We start from the raw sequence: 15,506 nt of genomic DNA, 5'->3' as shown, positions 1-15,506 counted from the left end.
GTGTAATTTCAATATTGACAATCTAATACGAGGTGTACGGAAAAACACTATGGCGCTTCACTAATGCCTCTCGCCGCTGACGGCTGCGATATGCAGCTTTCACTCTCACCGCTTCGCTGAACAGGCAAAAATACTGAAGGAAGTTCTAAATAAGTTTACGTGAGGTCCCCGGATGGAACCACATAATACATAGTTACTTCGGATTATATACAGAATATAAACACAGACGTTTCACAAATGCTGACGATAAGAGAGGTAATTTGCACTCTGCAGATAGAGGAGGCGGAGTTGTCAGGATGGCCGAGCGGTCTAAGGCGCCAGACTCAAGGTGAAATCCTTCCTGTGAAGCGGGACTTCTGGTCTCCGATTGGAGGCGTGGGTTCGAATCCCACTTCTGACAGCAACTTTTTTTGGTCACGACAAAGACTTAACTTCTGCTTTGATACGTGTTTCAGATTGTCGCAATTAAACCAAACCGTTCTTAGGGTTAGCGTAGGTAAAAGAGAACATAAAAAGATAAATTCTTTTACACAACAGGCATTTTCAAATATTATCTAATTCAAATACAGCCAAACGATAATAAGCATTGCATAAAAAAACTACAAAAATGTCACAGCAATATCTGTCATGATATAAAGGTACAGTTAATGTATGAATAAACTGGTAGAAAAAAATAACATTAAGATAAAACCAAGTTGAGTTGTCCTCTGTGTGTTAAATTTACTAACTTATACAAATAGTTTGCAGTATTGGGTTTGTATAAAAAGCAAAGAGGGACATAGATGTTGCTAAAACACCAGTTAAAATGTATTTATTTAAAAATAATTAAATGAATGATCAAACTTTACCTTAAGTATCACAATTTCACAGAACCTATTTTGCAATAAAACACACTGATATAGATAAGGCTCTTAGTGATCTAATTCCCCCAACTTCACAGATAGCAAACCATTACCCTGCCAGCATGCTTACGTGGGGCCCATATGGGGAAAAGGAGGGCAGACCAGATGGGCCCCATATGGGTTTGTCCGCGGGTTCCACGGTGGCCCCACATGGGTTTGCCCATGTAGGGCCACAGCCCACATGGGCCCTACATTGTGGTGGGCCCGCATGGGTTTGCCCATTTAGGGTCCATTTAGGGCCCACATACGCTGTGGCCCTACATGGACAAACCCATATGGGACCCATAAGTCTGCCCCCTTTGCCCCATATGGGGCCCGATATTCTTAGTCTTCTAAATCATTTATTTTTGCCAAAACCTTAACTATATTTCTCTTAAACTCTACAGGAAGAAGGAAACCAAAGTCAAATTTTTTTAACAAACTTTATTAGTTCTAGAAAGCAACAATTATCTTTTCAATTTTCCCAAATTATTGATACATTTTCAAACAGACACGTATTAGAATTAGGAGTAGCAGACCAGAAACCCTAGTGTGTCTCCAATCAGCCACTAGGAGTCAGTATTGTTGCAAACAAACATTACAGAGTTTCTCTTTCCTGATTCTATCCCTAGTGGATTACAACGCAACCAACCACTGGAAGTTTTATTCCTGACACGTAAAGTTGTATCATAAACAGTAATTTTGAAAAGTCAAATTGGACAGACAAATAATAATAATTTCACAAATCATATAGATCATGTAATATAAATGTAAAATTAGAATGCCTAATGAAATAACTAATGATGTAATCAAGATTCTTTCCAAGTAATGATAATGCATCAGCAATTACTGAAGGCCATGTTAATTATTTTTACTGTCCCATCTCAATATTCACATAATCTAACTGAGAGTCAACAGCTCCCTCTGCTGGTTTAAGGAGAGAATGCGTCGCTAAATGTGTAAAGTCAGCAGCAGGGCCGAAATAAATGTTTCGGGGTTAGTCCTTTAATTTATCAGATTACTGCCATCACGGCTGTATGGAGTGGTTTATCAACCAAAGATCCTTAAGTTGGTTTGCTTATGATTTCACTAGTCAGTGTGGAGGATTAATAAATGTGGATCCTGCTATTTGTCAACGGAAAATTGCTGTAAATACCCTCAAACGTCCGCTAGATGGCAGCCTTCTATTAGCGCCGATAGGAAGGCACATACATAAGGGGAGAGTAGTAATATTAGTTATTAAAATGATTAGGAGAGTTCTTTTAGATCTCATTTGTATTGCTAAATGTTATTTTTAAGTACAAATTTAAGGATACAGAATAAGTTAAATGTAGTTTAGCAGGTTTTAATTTACTTTTTTAAAAAAAATATGTTTAGATAAGAATGCATCAGAATCATAGATCTCATGCATTCTTCCTTCCATTACAGAAATAATATCCAGAACATATGCTGTCGACAGGAATTTTTGTTCCTTTTAAAGACAATTAATTTCTACCAATGCAGAATGCAATTGCCTAGTAAGGACCTAACCATTTCCATAGGTTATGAAAGACTTAAAAGACTTTTCCTATTTTATATGTCAAAACATGGCGTGTTAGCAATGTGATTTGTTTTTTTAGGCGTTCAGCTTTTCCACTGCCATTCATTTTTCAGGAAGTTTGGTGTCCTTTGAAACAACATGTGACGGATCTTTGCTGCCCCTTGTGTTATAGAGGGAGTCATCACACCTAAAGTCTTTATGTAAGGATTACAACATATCTAGCACATGTGGTTGTAATGGGATTCAATCTGAGGCTGGTGCTGAGGGTAAACAATGTAGAAGGGTTGTGACATTTTAAGATTAAAGTACAAACAAGTCATAGCAAGTTTCATAAAATTAGCCTTTAGATTACTGTAGGTAAAATCATCAAGATATTGGAAAATCAAACAGTTAAAGATGAACTACAGGTAAAGGGCCTAAAGGTCCCTTGAGAGTTGAAGAACTGCCCATTAGGAGACTGATGATTTACTGTAGGATTGCCTCAAGAGAGTCAAAATATACCTGAGAACATTTTAGTGAATCAAAGTTGGTAGGAGTCCCGTAACACTGTCACTTTCTAGGAAATCAAAGTCAAACCAGTGCCCAGCTAACAGGAAGTCACTTGATGAAGCTTTGGTCTAATTTATGCTAGTTTGCATTACAAAGTCCTGTGAGTCTTGTTCGTGTCAGACCGCGGTATTTGCTCTGTTCCCATAAGCTCTGCGTGCTGAAAGGCACAAACCCCACCATCCAGCCAACTCCAGCAAACCAGCGGAGCTAGACAAACAAGACCCGGGGTCCGGTCAATTTGTCCGGACAAACGTGGGGATTTAGAGCCATGGCAGTCTACGAGGGACGAGTGCTAATTGATTGTATGCTAAGGATTTCTCCTCAATCCCTCTAGTCTCTCAAGTCACTCTATTCACCCCCGGCTTTGTCTGGAGTCTTGAACCTGACACGTCAAACTAGGCAAACTGGAACTCAGGCTATTTCATGCTCTCATCTAGCAATAAATGTTGCATTTCGGCATATTATTTTTTACTGTTATTCACTAATGAAACCCCATTTTTGTTTAAAAATGTCCTCCCCCCTGCTCATTTTCTTCCTACAATAGTAATTTTAGTTGAAGAAGAAGTAATGAAAGGAGGGATGGGGAGTAGCTGCAGGTGGAGGGGTGTGCCTTCTCTTCACCCCTCAGTCCTCAATGAGCTGAGACCACACTGCTCCCTCAACAAGTGGCTGCGAAAACAATCTGGCGGAGCGGCTGGAGCCGGGCGCCACCTCGGGCCCTGGCCCCTGAGGTCCGGCAAGGCCCCTCCGTGCTCTCCTGGCATGCTGATCAGAGGATTAGGGCCCTCTGGCAACGTCGAGTCAAGAGCATGCCGAAGAAAGAGAAAGGCATGCAGGCAGCATGAGCTCCATGCTGGTTTCACACGCACCCACATCCACTCAAGAAGGGGAACAGACCCGGACCACAAGGACCACACACACCTGCTGCACCAGACGCAGTTTGTCAGAAAAAACAAAAAAAAAATAATGAGTAGAATAGATCTGCAGAATGTATATTTATTGCACAGTTGAATTTAACTAAATAGAAAATCCAGTTTGTGAAGCTGGAAAACTTTGGCCACGATTCTGCTTGACATGTTATTGGCTGGGATTTGCAAAGCAGCCAGTTTAGGAGCGCCTTCGTTTTCTTTGGCACGGATTGGCTGCGCCCTCAAGAGGGAAAACAAGGAAGACTGGGGATGTCGGTGCCAAGGCGGTAGTGCCAGTAGTTTGCGCATTTATGCATTTTGAGGTATATTTGGTGTTTGAACCATTAAATCAGGCAGCTACAGGCATTTTGGAGGGTCACTTAAGTAACTGAAGATTTCAGCTATTCATGGGAAAGTGGTCATCTGTATTTGGCTGATTCTTGGATACATCTAACACTAAATATCTGGAAAGACATTTCCCAAAGCTTTGACCTCAACTCTGTGGAGCATTCCATATCCAGAGTTGGGAAACAACCAAATAAAACGAACTCTTATCAATCCTGTCAAGACAAGTGGTCAAATATCCAACCAGATTTACGACAGACTGCTACTCTTATGAAAGGTTTCATGCGTCGCGTGCATGAATTAATAGGACGTTCATGCACACGATGAGTCACCAAAGTACTTTTACTGAGCGGCAGTGAAAGTACTTTGGTGACTCAAAGTATGTGTATGCTTTAAGATGATCTTAAACCTTTAAAACAGCCTATTTTCCAAATGGTCGTTACTCTGCGCGAAGGCCAAAGACATGTGGAAGGTGGTCCAGCTGATAGTTCGGCGCTTTGTGTGTGCGTGTGTTTGCATGTGCTCCCGCTTTGGGAGTTGCAGGTTGGACACACACGGCACAATATGGGCTTTAATTCAGCCCAACAGCCTCTCTGTCAAAAAAGGAGGAGACAGGGCAATTAGCCCCGGGGAGGAGAACGGAAAAAAGGAGAGAACGAAGGGGAATTGTGAATTTGACACATTAAATGGTAGCCGTCATTAGCATGTGGTTGTGTGGAGTCGGAGCTGCATTCACCAGATCCTTGAATGCGTATTGCTGGCCCGACCATGGTCGTTCCCCCACCTCTCTTCTCAGTCTGTCCATCATCCCCATGGCCACCTTTTCACTGGTAATCACCCCGCTTGGCCTTCTTTTTTCTCTGGGTTTCTTCGGCTTCTCTGGCACTTTTGTGGTTCTTAATGCTGTCACGCTGCTAGGAAGAGAGCCCCTGGAATCCCTAAATCAAAACAAATTAAGCTGGATAATTAGACAGCGGAACAAACGAAATGTTGGACACCAGCCGGCAGGCTCAAGACCGGCGACGGCGTCAGCTTATCTTTCCGGTTTCGCATTCTAAAACCAACACCGTTTGCCGTCGAACGTCGGTCAAACCCGTGGGTTCCGTCTGGTGTTTTCCCAGCGGGGACTCAGGGGCCACATTAAAAACTAATTTTGACTTGAATAAGTCTTTCACTTTGCAGAAGACCCGACACGGCGTCTGTCTGAGTTTCTGACTTTCACTCAGCTAGTTGTCTGTGCCATGCGAGCCTGGAAAAGAGCAAAGTAACAGGCCCAGTGTGGTGCCTTTTCCGCCATTGTGCAGAGATCACCTCATGCCAGCTTTCTCCTGTCACATTAGCGTTCATCAACACAGTGAGCAACATCCCACACAGAAAGGAAGGTTGTCCTCTGGGTTTTCTTTGTGCTCAGCAGTTTTTGGTGTTTTTTTTTACACTGGCGAGAAGATGGCGCATCTTGGAAACATATTCGTAACCCGTGAACTTTTATTTGCGTTCTGCAACGTTGGAACCATAAACGTTCAATTAATTTAATCGTGGCAGGGTGTTTTTTTTTTTTTTTTTTTTTGGAAGGATGCAAGTTTTTCAATTTTGTTTTTAAAACAATGAACATTTGAAAAGTCTAGTGTGCATATGTGATGTGCTCTCCCTGAAAACCAGCCCTCGCTCTAATTGTTGCCATTTTCTTGGCAACTTCAGTCAAATTTTATTGAAAGTATTTGTGGACATTAATGTTTCAGACTTGCCATCAATTGGATTCAGGTCTGGACTTTTACTGGGAAGTTAACCTCTGCTCGAGTTCACGTATTTTGTTGTTTTGTTATGAAACTTTTGTCATGCACTGTCTCCCGTATATATGGAACACCCCAAGGATCAAATATGTGTGAACATTTCACGTTTTACCTGCATACCATGTGGATTAATGTCCTGTTTGCGTGTGGAATACACATCAAAATGTCATTAACACATAAATGACGACTAAAGAACGTGTTAGCAGAAGCTGCAGACAGCCCTGTCACGATTACAGATTTTGCTGGACGATAAATTGTTCCAGGAGTTATCGCAGTAAATGTTAACATTGTTTTAAGACTATTTTCAAGTAATATGAAGGTAATGACTTAACTTTAAATTCTAACGAACATTTAAGACTGGAACTGGAAAACATTTTAAATATCCAAAATAAATAAAACAACAAATAAAATGCATTATGAAGTCTCTGTAAAAAATATTTGTCCTCCAGAAGAAAGTGCTAGGTGAAGCCGAAGTGCCAGACTGAAGACTTTTATCATCCAGTTTTTGGTAGGAGGGAGAAAAGAGAAAAGCAATAAGTCATACAAATGGAAATTATTGAGTTTGTTTGTTAATTTAGCGTACAATTAATTCATTTATTGCTTATTGAGACACATAGGCTGAATTCAAATCCACACATGTGATGTTTTTAATTTTTTAATGAATAATTAATAATCATCCATCTTTTTCCTTCCTCATTACAATTATTCTCTTGTGTCCATCACTTAAAGTCCCTTAAATTTGTCACAAGTTGTAATCTATAGTAGAAAATCATCAAATTGGGATGTTCTGCTTTGAGGTGAAAGGAATTTATTTTGACGTGAGTAACATTTTAATAAAAAATAAAAATTAAAGGGAGAGGTTGTGAATGTATTCTCTGAAGCTGCCATGATTTCATCAGCTGTGGTGCAGGAGTGCCGACAGGAAGTCAGCGTCGTGATGTAGAAGGATTTAATCAACAAAAACTAATAGGAGGAGACTGATAAACACAGTTATTCCATTTTGATGTATAATCCTTGGAAAACCAGGAATATTTACTTGTCAGTAATATCCTTCTCACTTCGGGTTGATGGACTTCAGATTGCTTGAAAACGAGCTCTTAACCCTTCCCTGGTTAACGAGGAGCAGCAGTTACTTCACTGAGGTCATCCCTGATGTTTCTCCACCCTGCCATCACTTGGCTAGCTGACTGTGAAAACTCTGGCTTTTACATTCGGGGTCACATCTGTTAATGATCAGCTAGTTAAACTTGTTTACTGGAAAATGCTTTCTTGAGCAAACAAACAGATATGCAACACGGTGCAACGGTTTGAAACCTCCACCGGGTTTCCTTACGGTCCCTGCACCTTCCTATGAGAGCATCTGATGCGATTGTGAGACAAGAGCAGGGCTACGTCCCGGTTTCTAGAAGAAATGAGTTTGATAAATAATCGGTGAGTAGGCCTCACCTCTCCAATGTGATTCTGAAATAAATAAAGTTTTTGATTATATTCTAATTTGTTGAGATGCACCCGATAGTGATTCCTTTTAAAAAAAAAAAAAGATAAAATATCAGACTGGAAATTAACCGAAAAGTCAAATAAAAACTTCAAATTACCTGAAAAAAAGCTTGTGGAAATATCATAATCAGTTTTCATTAAGAAGGTGCTAACTTTGGACTTTTGGGCAACTTCCCTCTCCCCCACCACCATACATTCAAAAGCCCTTAACCCATTTCAGATTTATTTCTCTTTAGGAAGTCTTTCTCCTGCAGCGTGGCCTTCACACCCCCTTCTTCCCCCTCCTCTTTGGCCTCCTTCTCGGCGTCCCCTCCCTCTCCTCAGCTCCTGTTAGCGCCGTACAACCCTGGCTGTCAGACCCGCAACAATCCCAGTCCATTAGTATGGTAATGAGGCTGTGGGCCGACAGGTGGCCTGGTAGACGGCTCAATTAAAGCGCTCATTAAAGAGGAAAGTTAACGAAGCAGCAGCCCGGTGCCAGTACGGCCTCAGCGCACAAAATGTGATGTCACAGGCAACAAATTGCTGGTAGCGAGGAGGAAAGTGTGTCGGTCTCCCCGCACGCCGCTGCGTACCTGCATGTGCATGTCTGAGAGAAACGCTCGGAGTTGGGCGTGCAGGGGGTCAGAGATTTGAATAACAGGGCAGAGAAAGTTAGATGGACGTTACTAATAAGGCAGCCAGATGACAGAGTGGGAGGATAGGAAAGTAAGTCACTCAAACTTGGCCTTTTGCTGTCCCGTCAGACCGTCAGCACTCGGTATCATTACCTGGACAAAAACATATTAACACTAATTAGTAGAAAATTTACCTTAGATAATAATAATGGCAGACAGAGTTACTGCAACTTACTTAAAAAACAAACAAACAAACAAACAAACAAACAATCAAAACACACAATTAGGCAGCAACATTTTTCAGTTTTATAAAAGCCAGAAGAGTCCACTGTTATTTCAGTTCCTGGTGTTTTCCTAATAGGAACACACTTGATCTCCAGGTTGAAGCAATGCGTGGAGCTCAGTTAGGATTCAATGCAAGTACAGTGTGTACTTGCATTCAACCATGATTCTGGTCTACGTTTAGACCGAGTAAAACTCCAAGCTTAGAACTAAAACATAGAAAATGACACAAAAAGTCTGAAAGTGTATTTATTTTCATCCATTTTTAGTTGGATTATTGCAGCATTCTGCAGAAAAACACTGTATTGGCAAAAACAAAGAAAAATAGAGTTATTGAGAAAATATATTATTTTCATGGCACTGGCAAGTGGAAACAGCATCTTAATTCAGGTTGTAGTTAACATTTGAGATGTACAGGCTGTGCACTCCTTTCTTGATATCATTAGAGATGGATGGTAATACAGTCCTGCTGAATGCGAGACCAGTTTACATGTCGTTATCATTTTAAGGCGTGGCGCTTTTGGCTAACGAAGGTTTTCATTTAGAGATCTACCAAATGTCTACGCACAGAAAACAGCCAAATATGAACAATTCAAACATTTTTTAAAGATGTATTTAAATCTAGAAAGATCTTCCCAATCTTTCCGTCTTGTGCAGGGTCAAAGTACTCAAAGCGTTTTGTCGATGTGTTTTATTATTCAAAACTCTCACATCTTGCTCCTGTTGTTTTCTGTTAGCAAAACTGCTAGGATAAAATTGGCATGCTTATGCTCCTTTGATATGAGTCTTTAATAATTCAAATCATTTGATATTTGCTTTGCTTTAAATGTCATAAAAATGAACTCCAAGTTTCTGCAGATCTCCACGGTTAAAGTTGTTGCTTTTTATTCAGTTGTTCTTTGAAAAGTTGTCAAACATTAGAGATTGTATGAAACTCTGTCTCAAAATGCTAATATACCCTGTTATTTTATGATGTCAAAAAGGAGCACTTACATTAAATATGTCAACTATAACGCATCATTTACATTGTCATTGTGTCATGCATTCAGTGGCTGTGGTCTTTGTCTACAAGGACTTTAATTTTAACTAGGTCTTGGAGTAAAGTAGTACCCATTTTTTATACGTAGGCAGTATTAAATGTCAAAATTGGTACAAATATAAATACAAGGACATAAAAAAAAATAAACTTCTGCCACATTCACCTTCAAGGAACGACTCTCGTTTTGACTCGTGACTTTATTTGAGACTATTAGTCTGGTGGGGACGATGAAGATGGGTAACATTTAGCGTAAACGTGTTTCATCAGTCGCTCATTGTTTATTGCGTATGCAAATAAAGATGTTATACGACATGGTAATCAGTTTGTAACCCGGACATATTTAGTCTGTAATCCAATGAGGCGTGCTCTCTCAAGTGTGAAAATGGGGCTGTGTGTGTCATGTTTCCCTCTGTCTCAACCTCTTGTGTTTCAAACTGTGTGTGTGTGTGTGTGTGTGTGAGGTACAGGATCATGGGAGTTAATGGGGTAGGACTCCGGTCAACAAACGGGGTTATGTATGGGCACAAACAAGAACACAGTGAGAAAACAGACCTGCCAGATTCCCTCAAAGCTGTCTGAAAGATGTCTGCCCTTATGAATATGCTAATCCCAGTTTAGCATGAACAAAAAAAGTGCTCATTAATTAATGAGCAACAATGGCCTCCTTTTTAATGATGCGCTAGCTGCCGTTGGAAACGGCGACAAATGTATGTTCTCAACATGAATCGGTTTAAAACTACCTTCTTGTCGACGGTTCAGAAGGTCCTCAAGTTATTTTATTGTACAAGTTCTGCATATCAGTGGGCACAGTTTACATGACAAGGGGGAAATCGACGTAAAACGGCACCATGTAAAGCAAAGCTTGTGTCCAAGAGCGTCGAGATCTCAGCGAGACAGAGACCGGCCTCTAGACGGTTTTGTCTGACTAAGCTCTACAGTTTGTTATTAACCTATATTGAACAGATTTACACTGTTAATACATCATGGGAACCAAAGGAGATGCATATGGGTCATATTAATAGCATCACCCCCAAAACATGGAAATCCCAACCAAACTGAGCCGAGACACATACGGCGTCAGTTTGGTTGTTAGTGGCAACTGAACACAATTGCTTAAATTGCGAACGGTGACAGAAACAGAAGCGACCCAGTAAGTAAATCTAAAGGCAGAAATGTTTCTAAGCACCAAAACTGGTATGTATGTAATAAATGAAAGTTGTTTTACACAATGTTGCTTTTTAGTCGATTCTGACAAGCACACTTCCTCGAATGAGAACTATAGTTCATGTTGGCCCAGTGAACTTAGTTGAAGATGTTTAAGTTGTGAACTATAACTTTAACTCAGAGATTAGACCTTTTGTTAGTTTATAAATCTATAAATCACTGAATGACATATTAAAGATCTCCCAGACCACTCAGGTGTCCTTGTTTCAGGTCACAAATCTGCAACAAACTTCCAGAAAACTGCAAAACAGCCGAAACACTGAGTTCCTTTAAATCCAGGCTGAAGACCCAACCTGTTTAGAGTTGCTATTGAACCAAAAAAATTGAAAACTCATCAACATATTTGATGTGTATTTGCTTGTTGATTTTGATGATGGCATTTGAGAAAATTGAAAGTTTATTTGCTTGTTTCATAATTGGTGTCTCTGATGTTTTCATGATGTAAAATCACTTTAAACTGCCTGGTCGCTGAAATGGCCAATGGAAGTAAATTTGACTCAACATAGCTGAATAAATTTAGAACTAGATCTTGTTGAAGGTCGACTGGGATGGGTCTGCTGGTTGGGGGAGCAGGGTAGACAGGGAAAACTGCAAAAGATTTACGTTTGTCTTTGATTTTAAAGCAATAAACACACAAATGAGCCAATTCCTCCTCTGAATTTATGAACAACAAAAATAAAAGTACCCTTTTGCCTGAACCAAACCCTAAAAATATATTGTAAACTTATCAATTTGGCTAAAAAAAGAAGATGGGTCACAATTTTCTGGTTTTAATTCTGTCTTCATGTCTGCCTTGTCAACGCTTTATCACCTTTTGCCTTCACATTTGCCCTGTGGCCTTTTGGCAGCGTGTTCTGCTAAGGTCCAAGCAGGCAGCAGCCTGCTGGTCTATTATTCTACTAATTGGTGGCATGAGTGGGATGGCTACAATATCAAAAGGCAGGAAGCAAAAGCTCAGGGGAGTTGGGAGGTAGGAAGGGGTGAGGAGATGGAGAGAATGAATAAAAAAAACCTCCGAAAAACCGCGAGACGGAACAGAGAAGGGAAGAGATTTGTTCTCATTAGCGGAGGGCGTGTCCGTCATCATTGTTGGAGGCAAATTAAGTTGACAGGAGAGAGACAAGTTTTGTGCGTGTGTGTGTGTGTTTGGGAGTCTGTATGGGCATGTCAGCTTAAGTGGTTTTAGATGCGTGTGAGTTCAACAATGGAGTCGGCAGGTTGAGGTAGGAAGCTTCCTGATAAGCTGCTCTTATAACACCAGCACGTTTTTTCATTTTCGGTGGGAGCCCCCCTCTGTACGCCACCCCCCCACCCCCTCTAGGAAACTGAACTGTGGGAAATCAAAAATAATAAAATGGAAAGGTTGTGACAAAAACCCACGAGCAAGAGCGCAGAGAAGGAAGTGGGAGATCAGATTGAGCATACAAGCTAGAAAACTTTGATATGGAAACATTGTTTTTTTCTTCGTTGATGGTGACAAACCACATTATCATTTACATGTTGCTCTGTTTAAAGGGAAATCCGTCAGTTCTACACTACATTTCATTAACTCGCAGCAGGAAAATTATTGTACTTCAGAAAGATGATATTGCCACTTTAAAATTGACCTCAAATGTCCTGTTCAATAAATAAATATTGTCACAGTAGTTTTGCATTTTAAGAAGTTCATGATTATGACTGATGCCAGGACCTTCATTTCTTAGGATTCTCGAACAAGTGCTGTGAGACAAAAACAGCAGAACATGGAGTCAAAGAGATATGTTGCAGCCATTTATGTTATTTAAGTTTTTACCCCAGAAATGTCACCCTAGTTTTTCCAGGGTAAAATGAGTTCAAATATGAGCTACAGCACTAGAAGACAATCTGGTCTGGATCAGTCGATGGGTTGGTGGCCTCAGCCTCAGATATAATAAAGAAAATGATGTTGGCATTCTGGGTAAATACAACCAAAACAAACATGCAAGTCTAACGTCTTGTCCCAAAGACGTCTCGTCCCAAAGACAAAAGAGAAATCCTACAACCGCTAAAATCTGGCGCTGCTTCATTATCATTTACATTCGGCGAAGAAGGAAGTTGTACTCAGGACTTCTTTGGACACTTTCATGTCTTTTCCTTCCGGTGTCCTTGGCAGCGATGGGGTGAACAAGTCATTTCAATTAGTTTGGATCAAGTGACACAGTGCAGTGTGAAAGCGAACAGCACCAGCTGAAAATGTAACAAGCGCTGCCGTATTTTTTAGTTGAACCGAGTCTACCGGACGGTCAGGTGTGAAAACGCCCCGATGCGTCATTTGAGCTCACCGCTTCCACAGACGATGTTTGCTCTGTGTAGCTGGAGTTGTTTGCAGATTATGTTTGTTTTCTTGAAGACTTTGTTTTAACAAGTCCTGTTGTTCTGTCTTTTGTTCTTCATTATTAACAAAAACTATGAAAACTGGGCTTTAAGTAAAGACTTCGGAGTTTGTGAAATTTCTCAGCTGTAATTTTGAACACCAGTGGCGTGTTGCCACTGTCTCAATGCTCTCCTCGTTTACACTGATTGGGATCAAGTTACTCTAATCAAAGCAAGTGACATAATTGAGTGTGTGTGTGTGTGTGTGTGTGTGTGTGTGTGTGTGTGTGTGTGTGTGTGTGTGTGTGTGTGTGTGTGTGAGAGAGAGAGAGAGTCCAACATTGCCTGCAGACTCGCCCTCCTCTGCCCTAAGGGCGTCTCTTCTGTGGAGCTCATGCACCCTAATCTTGCCCCCTGGTACCCCCGTCACTTCCCCACCAGTCGGGAAGGGAGAGAGCAACATTACATCTTAATCTCGCTTGCTTGATGGAGAATGCAGGTCCCTGAAAGGCGGCATTTTCTGGTTACATGAACACATTGGAGGTGGATCAACCATATGCCAATCGACATGGCTACGGCTGAATGGCTCGCGTAGATTGTAACAGTGGTCCTCGCACAAAAAAAAGAAAAAGAAGAAGAAGCCCCCCGCGGGCTCCCACACCTCCAGCAAAACCCAACAGACGTTCAGACTGCCGCTGACACAAGGCCGGACCCCCGCCGCCAACACCGACACAGACACGCTCAATATTGGTCCGTCGCCACACTCCCATATTTATGTTCCCCATGTAGCAAACAAGATGACCTGCAAAATAACAACAATAGCAAAAGCAGTGTTTTTATAGGTTTTAATTTAATGCAGAGATGGAAAAATAAACCCAGTGATCTAAAGATGGCTGACTGGAATCAACTGGACCGGAAAGAACCAAACCAAATTACGAGCAAATTAGGTTTCAATGTTTAATCCGCCTGTTATTTTAACAGCTGAGCAAAACCAGCTTCTGAAGATAAATCAAGATATGAAAAATAGTTTATTTGAATATTTGTTAAAGTAATTATTTACAATCTCAACATTCAAAATGTCTTTTGAATTTAATTTTTATTTTAAACCTAATATAAGCCAGTAGGTATACGATGAAAAGAGCATGTAAAGTGTAACATTTAGAGTGCTATAAATACAAATTTCTTCTGTTGTGTTTTTCTGTCTAGCTTAAATATTTCAGGTCATTAAAATGACATAAATTTAGTTTTACTGAGCCAAAAATAACCTTTTCAAATCAAATAAAAATTATACAGAAGAGTATGTTTTTCCCCATGTTGTAAGTAAAAGAAAAACTGTAATAGGTAATAGTTCTTTTTATCAAAATTCACAAATTATTGACTTAAACTAATCTCATGTATCTTGCTGAAAAGTGACTTGTAAATTAGTTTTGTCTCATTTCAAGTGTACTAAAATATTTGCACTAAAAAGTAAAAAAAAAAAAACATGGTAAGATTTCATGTTTTTGCTGTTTGTTTGCTCAAGTTCCAAAGAAATGGCTTCGTAGCCTTTGTTTTAACCTGCTTCATGTTGTCAGACAGGCTCTATTTAAGTGACTTGTTGATCCTGAAAGTGAGACACTAAACCACGGTTAGCAAAGTACAATCTAAATTTCCAAAAAATTAGTCCATCCCAGGTGTGGAAAACATGACCAGGTTTGGATAAATTTCTCTTAAAAAATTAAATAATTATTCGAAAGTTGCTGATTTCTCCATTACTCCTGCTATTTTTGTCTTTTATAAAACACTGTTTGGTGACCTGAAACAAGTAAAAGCAAAAGAAAGGTGGACATTTGTAAGAGGGCGAATGATTATGTATCACTTGTGTTTCCAAGTAGGACACATACATGCTAGCGTGTTGCTATCTTAAGGTATCGCACTCCGGCCTCTTTGACAAACCAGCGGAAACACTGAAAGGCCTTTTCCACACCAGTGATCCCACATGGGAGCATGTGACGACAAACATTAGGTGAAATGTGTCCGGGCTGGAGAGGCAAGCTGTCCCCGCCACTCCAGCGACTGTACCGCTGGAGAGGCCGGCGCGTTCGCCATATGGGACAGGGATGGTCAATAGGATTACGTCCCGCACCTCGCCTTCTCCCTCTTCTCTTTGGTAAAGAAAGAAGTCCCCGACTGCAAAGCCCCTGCCGATGCATCCAAGATCTCCCCGCGTTGCCCCCGCTAGCAGAGAAGGGTGGAGTGGGGCCGTGGGGGTCTCGTGGACAACGGGAGAGAGCGCAGAGTCCACCGTGTGGATTACCATATTCAACAGGACAGAGATCAAGCCATTATAGAGTGAGGACAGAAGGAGGCTTTCTTTCACACACACACAGACACACACACACACACACACACACACACACACACACACACACACACACACACACACACACACACACACACACACACACACACAGATTCGAAGAGAAAACAGCAATGAGTGTAAGCTGGATTTGCTCGCATTGTC

General features: G+C 40.8%; 1 non-coding gene across 1 annotated transcript; it reads left to right on the top strand.

The window, feature by feature from the left end:
• The first annotated feature begins 290 nt into the window (after positions 1-290).
• Positions 291-400, top strand: trnal-caa (transfer RNA leucine (anticodon CAA)). Its single transcript has 2 exons — positions 291-328; positions 355-400. It is a non-coding gene; the product is annotated as a tRNA-Leu (tRNA).
• Positions 401-15,506: the final 15,106 nt, after the last annotated feature.

Source organism: Poecilia mexicana, unplaced genomic scaffold (assembly GCF_051168715.1).
Source record: "Poecilia mexicana isolate PSO_F unplaced genomic scaffold, ASM5116871v1 scaffold_2, whole genome shotgun sequence".
Taxonomy (NCBI): domain Eukaryota; kingdom Metazoa; phylum Chordata; class Actinopteri; order Cyprinodontiformes; family Poeciliidae; genus Poecilia; species Poecilia mexicana.
The sequence above is the reverse complement of the archived record's forward strand: the minus strand, read 5'-3'. Positions and strand labels throughout refer to the sequence as shown.